The sequence below is a fragment of the Nelumbo lutea genome, chromosome 6, assembly GCF_056320005.1.
Source record: "Nelumbo lutea isolate HS-2025 chromosome 6, American lotus-T2T, whole genome shotgun sequence".
Classification (NCBI taxonomy): domain Eukaryota; kingdom Viridiplantae; phylum Streptophyta; class Magnoliopsida; order Proteales; family Nelumbonaceae; genus Nelumbo; species Nelumbo lutea.
The window spans coordinates 25,234,380-25,245,486 of NC_142689.1; the positions used below are offsets into that span (position 1 = coordinate 25,234,380).

Genomic DNA, 11,107 nt, shown 5'->3' on the forward strand with positions numbered 1-11,107 from the left:
CTCCATGCATTGGGAATATCTCTACATGCATAATAAGATACCGCATGTGTGGCCCTGATCACATATATAAGTAGGTGTGGGTAGGAGATCCGAACTCCGGATTGGGACGGTTTTAAGAGCACCATAATAAGATACCGCGTCCGTAGTAGATCTGTATAAATTTCAACTTTTAACCGAGTCGAAAACCGTTGATTGCAAAATTGCGATGCAAGTGAAGTAACCACTAACCACAAATTCCATAACAACTTGAAAAAGAGATGCAAATATATGGAAAGTGTGGGCACTGTCTTATTAATTAATCTTATGTTAAATATGTGGGACCCCTCTTGCTGTGGCTCTTGATTCTTGAAGACTGCAGACGCATTTGAAAGTCAAACAGGTGTAATCAGCTTTGAAAGTTATACACCAAAACAAATTCGGAGAAGTACAGATACACGATGCCGAATTATAAATTGTAGCCCCCCTACTATTAGTCCTCTCCCCTATAAACCACATCCTGCCCGTGAACATGCATTCCCCTATACTTTGGACTATAAAATTCTGATCTGGGTTGATTGGTCATTCTTCCAAACAAATTTGATGGACAGCTTTGAAAGTCATACACCAAAACGAATTTGCTGGACACACTAGTGACCAGTTCATTGGGGACGGGATCTTCTGCTAACACTTGGCTAGTCCGAGAATGACTTATCAGATCAGATGGGTGATATGGGTGGGCCAGGCAACCAAGATAATATCGCTGAAAATGAATGAGAAAAGATCGAAACAAATGAAGGATAAATGATAGCACATCGTCTGTTGTAAATTTCAACGTTTAGTTCCCAAGTTACAGTTATTGGATCGTGGAGATGGAGGAATCAAGAGTTCGCACGCGGAAAGGCAAGGAGAAGCCTCTGTCAGTAGATCGGCGACGCAACAGCAAGCAGCGACCTCTCCGGCGGCGTGACGGAAAGATAGTTTGGCCCCGTGATGGCAAGGAACAGTCGTGGATGGATCGGCATCGTAGTGGAAAGAGTAAGCGAGAGATTACTAGGCAACTAAGAGATGAGCTTAGGCTAGAATCCTCATTCTCTTTCGCCCCACTTTGTGCTGAACCCAACGATGAAGATGAGGAGGAGGAGGAGGAGGAGCCTTATGAGCATGAGGAGGCACCTCTCCTATCCGGAATTCCACTCTCATCGTCTGAAATCTCTCTTTATCCCAAACCCAACAACGACGAGGACCATAGTGAACCCAGCTACCATGCCGATAGACAGGACCAACTTCTCTCTGGGGTCTCTACAACAGAGTCTTACATCTCCTTGCCTGCCGAAACCAACCATGACAGTAGGTATGAGCAGGAGCAGCCCCTTATTGGGACCTCTCGCTCATCTTCAGAAATTTTCCTCAGCACTGGAACCTCAAGCTCAAGCTCAAGCTCTTCGCCGGAATCTCAATCTCGCCATCTCCTTGAGGGGATCTCAAGCTTACCATCCCAAGTTTCCATCAATATTGACGATCACGGTTGTGATGGGTTACGCTTCTCCGACGTTGACCAGCCAACCCTGATCGAAATTGTTAAACAGAAGGACTTAGACCTTTTAAAACAACACTATGGAGGAGTTGAAGGAGTTGTCCTCGCTCTTGCTAGTGATGCAGTGAGTGGGATCCATGGCTGTGCTGCCGATGTTGAGAGCCGCCGCGTCGTGTTTGGTTCGAATAAGCAACCACCCCCAAGCCCAAAGGGCTTATTTCATTTCTTCTTGGAAACTTTCACGGACAGTAGTAACGCCATCAGCTTGGCCTCAGCTTGTCTTTCTCTTGGGTTTGGAATCAAAGCACACGGGCTGAAGGAGGGATGGTACGATGGTGGGAGTGTTCTATTTGCTGTCTTTCTAGTTGTCGCCTTGTCTATGGCGAGCAACTTCAGGCTCTCAAGACAACTAGAGAGGTCGTCGACCCTCAGCAACATCAGGGTTGAGGTCGTGAGAGACGGATGCCGGAGAAGCGTTCCTTTCGTCGACATGGTAGTCGGAGATGTGGTCAGTCTGAAGTTCGGTGATCAAATTCTGGCAGATGGCTTGTTTCTGGATGGCTGTTCGTTACAGGTGAACGAGTCTAGCATAACTGGGAAGAGTCATGACCATGTGCAAGTAAATTGCAGCAAGAACCCGTTCCTGCTATCCGGTACCACAGTCGTGGAAGGATCTGGTCGCATGCTCGTCATCTCTGTTGGCACCAACACAGGCTGTGGCCAGATGATGATGAACTCAGTCTCAGTGAGCCAGTACAGGAATGAACATAGCCATCAGACCCCACTACAAGAACGGGTGAATAAGTTGACTTCCTCTTTATCCAAGTTCTTTCTGGCGATCCCCTTCCTTTCTCTTGTGGGGATTCTGATGCTTGACTTGGCGAGGAACACAGAAGATGATGGATGCAACTCTAAGACCAACAATCTGATTAATGAATTGTCAAGCATTAGGGGATTTGTATCTGTAAATGCAACAGTTGCAATCGTGGTGGTGGCAATTCCAGAAGGCTTACCCTTGCTTATCAAGAATACTCTTGCTCACTCCATGGACAGGATGAGGGGAAATAAGGATCACAGGAAAAAGATCATGGTTCAGAAACTTTCAGCCATTGAGGATATGGGTTCAGTCACCACCATCTGCACAAATGCAATCGGCACATTGACTTCGAATACAATGACAGTAGCAGAGTTTTGGCTTGGTGGAGAAGCAATGGATGACTCCTCTTTGCATTTTGATAAAGTAGCACCCAATGTAATCGAATTGCTGAGGCAAGGAATTGGGCTCAATGTTGTTGCAGAAGTTCTCAGAGTCAGAGCTACTTCAAGAACATGCCAGTATTTGTATGGTAGCCCAGCTAACAAAGCCATTCTCTCCTGGGCTATGTTCAAATTGGGTATGAGTGAAGAATACCTAATTAGGCAGAAGATCTATGATAAGAAAACATTCGACATTCACTGGAATGAGGATGCCAAGGAAATAATCAAAAGCTTATCAAGTTATTATGAGAAAAATGGCACCATTCAACCCATGGATGAAGGCAAAAGGATGGAGTTGGAGCAAATAATTGAAGCTATGGCAAGTAATGGACTCCAGCGCGTTGCTTTCATCCACAAACAAATCCCAGATCTAGAAGACCAAGATGAAATGGTTGGTCACAAGCTACAAGCTGAGGGCCCGACCCTGTTAGGCCTGGTGGGTCTGAAGTACAACTGTCCACATGAAGTGACAAAGGCAGTAAAGGCTTGTAGAGATGCTGGAGTGGGTGTCAAATTGATCACTAGGGAAGATGTTTTCACTGCAAAAGTTATAGCCAGAGACTGTGGAATACTTGAACCTGATGAGAAGTTGAATGATGAAACAGTGGTGGAAGGGGTGGAATTTCGAAAGTACTCACCAGAAGAAATGATGGATAAGGTTGATAGAATAAGGGTAATGGCAAGGTCCTCCCCATCTGACAAACTTCTGATGGTGCGATGCTTGAAGCAAAAAGGTCATGTAGTTGCAGTCACAGGAGATGACAAAAATGATGCGCCAGCATTAGCAGAAGCTGACATTGGACTAACCATGGGGATTGAAGGCATTCAAATGGAAAAAGAGAGCTCAAATATCATCATCTTGAACGGTGATTTCGCTTCTATAAAGGAAGGTCTGAGGTGGGGCAGGTGTATTTTCAACAACATTCAGAAGTTCCTTCAGTTCCAGCTCACTGTGAATGTTGTGGCACTGGCGATCAACTTTGTCACAGCGATCTCTTGCGGTGAAGTTCCCTTAACAGCAGTCCAGCTGCTATGGGTGAATCTGATTATGGATATATTTGGGGCATTGGCTCTAGCCACAGATCAACCCACCAACGATCTCATGAAGAAGTCACCATTTGGTCGAACCAAACCGCTTATCTCCAACATCATGAAGAGAAATCTTATCGCCCAGGTTCTGTTTCAGGTGACCATCTTATTGACTCTGCACTTGAAGGGAAGATATATATTTGGGGTGAGCGAGAAGATCAAGGAGACCCTGGTGTTCAATACTTTCGTTCTCTGTCAAATCTTTAATCTCTTCAATGCAAGGAATTTGGAGAATAGGAACATATTTAAGGGGATAGAGAAGAATGAGTGGTTTTTGGTGGTTGTTGGGATCACTCTTGTTCTTCAAGTGGTGATGGTGGAGACTGTAAATAAATTTGCCAACACAGAGAGGTTGAATTGGGGGCAATGGAGTGCATGTATTGGAATTGCAATCTTATCGTGGCCCATTGGTTGGATTGTTAAGTGCTTACCAGCTTCTGCTGAAATTGTCAACGGAAATCTCGGTAGAGTCGATTGGATTCACTCTGTTCCACTTGTAAATCATTCTCGGAGACATCTCAAAAGAAAATAACTATATATAGAATATAGTTGTCTATATTTTGTGCTTTTTCTTTTTTAATGATCTAGGGTAAGAGTTTTTGTGGGCGCCTACAAAGAATTGAGTATAAGCTCGGATTTCTAACATTTTCTTATTGCAATCTAGTAATTCATACCTTTAATATTTGTTTCATTTTATCTTTAATCATTTGGCCATTATGTCAAAGTTTCATCTTTCTAAGTTTTAGATGCTTTTCAACTTGAAAACACCAGAACTCATTGGGTGGATTTTACATATTCTTCTCTTCCCTTTGTCTTATTATTTTTGGTTTCTGATCTAGTATTTTAGTGTTGGTGTTGTTAATCAGCTAGACCCAAGGAGTCAAAGTGGTAAGTAGTTGACTTGAGGCCATTTCCACTGTATATACAAGAATGTGGACTTAGGTGTTACTTTCTATGATTCAAAGAATAGCATGGTATTGGCTGTAGACAGGTTACAATGTTTCGTGATACATATATTAAAAGCTTTGCTTATGAGTGGCAACGAACCGAGTTCGAGTTTAATGTTCTAGTTCGAATCAAACTCGAGCTCGAGCCTCATGTTATTCAGCTTGATTCGGCTCGAATCCACATCTAATTACCGATTACTTGTAGGATTAGATACAAAACAACTTTTTCAATGAATGATGCATCTTAAACCTTCAGGAGTTCAAGTGAAGGCCTAATTAAAAAAAGAAAAAAGCTGATTTATTGGATTCATGTCAAATTTAAGGCTGAATTGTATGACTTGTGACTTTGTCTTTTAGCAAATAAGTTATAGGTCGTGAGCTCCCTAATGGCTGAAGCTGATGTTGGAATTTGGATTGATTATTATATGGTTTATACCTTTGAACGTTTTATTATACATCTAGGAAGTTTGGAGTCATTGGTTTGGCCATTGAACACCCCATCTTGATGTCTTCTTGTCTACTCTATTTTGGGTGACTATCCTTAATGTCTTGACTTTTCTAGTTGGTGTGGTCTGTTTTTGTCAGGATTTTCCTCTATTTCATTTCTATTATATTTATTATTAGGGATACTTCAGAAATGTGAAATTATTGTCACAAGGCAGTACATGAAATGAAGGAGCCTGTTAAAACCTGTTGGTATGGCGGAAAAGTTTGCCTTATGGCTTTAATTAATTCATGAAGGAAAATTAAGTGAGGATGATTGTTGCATGTTATATTTCAAAAACTTACGATGTTCGTTTATTGTAATGAAATTCTTTTTTCTTCCCTTTATTCAAAGAAGTGCTTGAATTAGGACATGATCACTTAACCTTTTTTTTTTTTTTTTCTCTAATTTGGGTGGGGAAGAAATATTGTGCTAAAGACATTTTAATGATTTTTTGTGTTAAGTACAATTATTATGTTATCAATTTCTAAGGATTTAAGCATCAGATTTTGAAACTGTTTTTTAGTTTTATAATATTGAAGAGATACATTACCAGTATTTTTTTTCGAATCATAAACTAATAGAAGCTAAAAATTTAATTAGTTTTTAAATTACTTATATTAAGTTTTTCCTTCATTTTTAATCTCTCAATTATTCAATAAAAAACTATTCAAAATTGTTTCTTTGCCTTCCCATTTGCGCGTGTTCAGCATGGGCCTCCTTTACTAGTATAATATATTAAAGGAATGTGGTCAGGCAACAGTCCTCCTTCAACACGTGACACTCCAATTTTTGAGAAAATATGATTTCAAAAGTTGTTATCTCCACTCTTAAATAGAATGTGATTCAAACGTGGCTACTAATCTAAAAAAAAAAAAAAAAAAAAACCACATAAAAAGTCTATCCACTATAAAAAAAGAGTGGGTGGTTAACTTACTTCTTCAAACTTCACTATATATCAAGAGAGTGAGAGAGATTTAACAAAAAAAGTAATATTTTTTTTTGTTAAAAAAATAATGAAAATTAATACAAATTTAACAAAGCCCATGCATTGACGGGTCTTAAAACATAAAACTCAAAACCAGAACAGAAGGCATACTAATGGATCGGATCAAATTCGAATTTGGGTATATCCGAATCCCATGCAAGACTATTAATTGTTGATCCAATCCGATCTCATAAACATGAATTTGAATTCAAATCTGATGAGGCATTTGGATCTTCGGATATGATCCGATCCAATTTAATTTATAAAAAGATAAATAAATTATTAAAAAATAAAATATAACAATTTAAATAAATAAAAACAAAAAATACAAATATCTTTTCAAATATTTTTTATAAAAAAAAATAAATAATATAACAAATTTATAAAAATATCATATAAATAATATATTTATAAATAAATAAATAACATATATATATTTATATAAATAAATAAATAATATATCAAATTTAATAGAGAAGTGATCCAAATCCGAGAATATAAGATTGGATTAAGATTAGATAGGATCATGATCTGATCCATTTGCACCACTACAGAACAAGCAATCAATGTATTCTGTTCGGAGTTCACATCTCCGCCCCACAATGCATCCCCGCCATGTATTAAGAATATCTCTCCCTATGATAATACCTGATTCGATGATGTCAGCATCGGGAGATGTTCCCAATACATGACGGGAATGTGCTGTGGGGAGTTGTGGGGCAGAGATGTGAACTCGTTCTATCGGGTCTCCTCCTGCCCCTTCCACACTGACGTCGTAAGTCACGGTTCTTCTCCAGCGATTCCCTTACGACCCTGCCAATTGAAATCGGAATAGAAAGCGACACTCAGTATTCGGTAACATCGACGAGAGGATGACAATCAATTTTCAGTGTTCGAGGTGGAAAAGGAATGAGAGTTGAGAGAGACTAGCCTGTACTGTAGCCTATTTGACGCAGTAAACCTCCAGGCTCCGATCAAGGCCGTTCTCTCAATTACTTCAAAACCTCGGTGCTTTGGTCCTTTAAGGCTGCATTTGGTTAATGCAAACGCAAATTTGTATATTGCATATTTGACTTTTTTCGGTTTATGAATGCAAATAAGATTTACATTTTAAATCATTTTTGTACTTATCTTATTTGTTTGAAACGGATACTAAGTGTGGATTCATTATTAAATGCTCTATCTTATGCTCCAATACTTTAATTTAGTTAAAAAAGTTAATTATGGAAAGAACACAAAATTGTATCCAAAACATAGGTACAGTAATACTCTCTTCTTAGAATACAAAAGTGTCAGAAAATACATTTTTGGTCCGATAATCATTACTTTTTTATATATCAAACAAATGCTCACAAACGCGAATCGGAGTACATAAATATCCAGGTTCGGCATTTGTATCACAAACAAACGGAGCCTTAATAAAGATTTGAGATGCCGAATAAACTAATTCCATCCCAATCGGTCGGAGATGGTGACCATACAAATCTCACTCACACTTTCAAATATCTTCCGGAGAAATACGGACAGGCCCATTGCAGATTTCTGGATCCCACTGCAAAACTTTAAACATTCAAAATGTCAAATACCCCCACTATATACACACCATTGCCCGCCTGTAAATTGGCTTCAATTCCAAGCTGACACCTACCCCAAATGTACTTTAGGCCTAAAAATTTTGACCCTGGGCCGAACCGTCATTCTCCCGATATCTCTATCATCATCTCGCATTTTCTCGATTTCAAAGTAAGTGTACTTCTTAAAACTTTGATTCTTATACCATTGGAAACTAAGCGACGCAGTTCTTACCAAGAGGAATCCCTTTTATTTTCAAATCATGGATTGTGAACATCTTACGGAGAAGGACTACACGGTAAAGTTAAACAGAAAAAAAAAAATTAATTTCACATAGGAAATTTAGTACATTAAAGTGATAGTGGTTAAACTCCACTTTCAAAGAAATAGTAAAATTCACATGGGTAGCAGCAACCTAATTCCTAAAAGGTGGTCACTTCAAATATTATTTAAAATATTTCTAATATTTAAAAATCATAAAATATTCAAGGATAAGTTTCTTAAATTATTCCTAAGGTTTAGGAAATTGATTAACTATACCCTTATTGTTTCAGTATTGTTTTAAAGTACCCTACTGTTTCTGATAATTATGCACAATTCCCTTTCCATTAAATCTTCATCATAGGTCGTTTGCACGTCACTTCACATGTTTGATTTAATTTTAAATTATATCTAAAATACCCTTTTGAGCGAACCATCTTCCCTACAAAAACCAGTGGCAATTAACCTTCCATCCTCCTCTTTGACCTCTCTCTCCTTCCTGTACTCAGACCGATATGGAAACACTCGTCTAGCTTTCCTTCCCTGTACTAAGACCGATATGGAAACACTCGTCTAGTTCCGCTCTCAGACTCATGCGCACAACAACCTCTGACAGCTAACCTGTGACAAAGTTTTAATGCTCACCGGTCAATCTCCAAATAAACCAAATAGGTCTAATAGATCCATTACATGGTTCTTTTTTACCATTATTTAAAATCGTGCAAAATATAAGAGAAAAAATAAAGGGATTTTTTGGACTACAATCTCCCATAGAAATCTAATTTGCAGATCCCTTTTAGTCTGCTAATAACCCCCCCTCCCCCTATAAACTACATCCTGCCCATAAATTTGGCATCAATCTATGGGCAGGAATCAGTCCACCCCTAGTCTACTAGTAGCTCCACCTTAAACTGAACGGTAAAACACCAAAAATAAGTAGTAACTTTTTATTTTTAGTTGTATCCAATTTATTGGAAAAACCGGTAATTCTACTTATTTTTAGTTGTATCCAATTTATTGGAAAAAACATCATTTTTCATATTCATGCATTTCAAAACTTCATACATCTCCCCTATTTTTTAAATTATTATTCACGGAAGATGTTTTCAATGAATATGCATGTGAGGCGCCTAAGGGTGAGGAACAGATCCCGTCTAAGTATGAGCACGGGATTACCCTAACTGAAGCCGATCTCATCCGTACACGTTCGCCTAATCTTCCACACGTTCCACACGTTATACACGTGGAGAAGTAATACGAAACGCGCTAGCGCTAACTTGACACGGTCAAAAAGAAGTTTTCTTAGCTAATAGTTATATATACATCTACAAATGATGGTTCATCCGATCCCATCATCAATCAATAATTTCTCCTTGTTTCCCCCTTGCTACACTTCTTAGTTCTTTCATTCATACACAGCACCAGTCATTCAATAATTTCTCTTTGACCCCTCTCTCTCTCCTTCCTGTACTCAGACCGATATGGAAACACTAGTCTAGTGACTCTAGTCTTTCCTTCCCTGTACTAAGACCTATATGGAAACACTCGTCTAGTTCCGCTCTCAGACTCATGCGCACAACAACCTCTGAGCCAACTGGACCACCTGCCGCATGGCAACGCCTGTATTCACAGAAGTCATGACACTGAGACCGATGCCTCGTTCACTTCCCCTGTTTCAGCTGTTGCGTATTCCAGTTACATATAACAGAGGTGACCGGGGAGATAGAACGTGTTTGTGTTTTTAAGATTTTTAAATTTATTTGTAACTTGTAAGTTATTTGTATTTCTTCAATTTCATTGTTTTTTCTTCAATTTTGTTATGGTATTTTTTTCCAATTTCATTGTAATTTTTTTCAATTTTGATGGAGGGTGATTTGACCCGACCCCTTGAAAGGATGACACATGGATATGACTCAGCATGAGCAGCAATCCGGCACACACCTCGACTGCGACTAAGTAGTGAGCTCGCGGAACAACTCGTTGTGCCCTAGCTCGCCGACAGGAGAGCTCACTACCATGCGGGCTCGAGCTCCCCCGAGCTACCGAAAAGGAATACTCCCAGATCACTTCATCTCGCGAGCCTGGGGGATTAGCTCGCTAATGAGAGGCCCGGTGCCCTCAAGAAGCTTCCATCTGACTAGACCATACCCGGCAGACTGCCCCGCATCCCCTGACAGACGGCGCAGTCCCTATCAATCCGGCAGACTGCACCCATGTCTCTCTCAATGGATGGAGGCGTGCCTGCCCTCGCGAGACGTGTCACTCACCTAGTGAGGTAGTACTCTGCAATGATCACCTGCGCAACCCTGGCCAGTAACGGCTGCGACAGATGTTCAGTGGCGGTTACACCCACCTCAGCAAGGGACGCCCGTATTTAAGAGCCCCCAAAGGAAGGGAAAAGGTATCTTGAATTAACTCGAGATTGTTATTGATCTAGCACGACCTACGCTCTTAGCTCTCTTTGCTTTGTTCACTGCTCTCTCAAGCATTATAACTTGATCGTCGGAGTATTCCCATCGGGCAATCCCCTGGGAATTCTTCATCATTTTCTTCTCAAGTGTCGTCCGCTGCCAGCTAGGAGCCAACTCTTCGCCAGCTAAGAGTGCCCAGATTGCGTTGCATCAATTGGCGTCATCTGTGAGAAACGCTTCTAAAAGCCTCCCTCTAAGCTTTCGTAGTTCATTCTTTCCGAAAACCTAGCACCCATGGTTTCTTCAAGCAACGCCAGACGCAGCATGGAGATGGACATCACTAGGGAACAACCCCAGGTCCCCGTGGTCTGCATTGGACAGTTCACCATCGCCCTTTCGGCGGACGGAGTCCCTAGCCTAAATGTGCCACGAACAGTGGCGCCTGTGAGTGTTCCCTTTCCTCCCTCTGTTGAGACAACCTTTGCTGAACCAACCGTTGTCCTACTGGCGACCAACCAGAACCAACTCGACGATTTGATGCAGTGCATGCGAACCATGCAAGCCCAAGTGTAGCAACTTCAACAG

General features: G+C 40.4%; 1 pseudogene across 1 annotated transcript; it reads left to right on the forward strand.

The window, feature by feature from the left end:
* Window positions 1–369: 369 nt before the first annotated feature.
* Window positions 370–4,550, forward strand: LOC148848028 (putative calcium-transporting ATPase 13, plasma membrane-type pseudogene; annotated as a pseudogene). The gene has a single exon (XR_016100371.1). The product of XR_016100371.1 is annotated as a putative calcium-transporting ATPase 13, plasma membrane-type pseudogene (transcript).
* The last annotated feature ends 6,557 nt before the right edge of the window (window positions 4,551–11,107 follow it).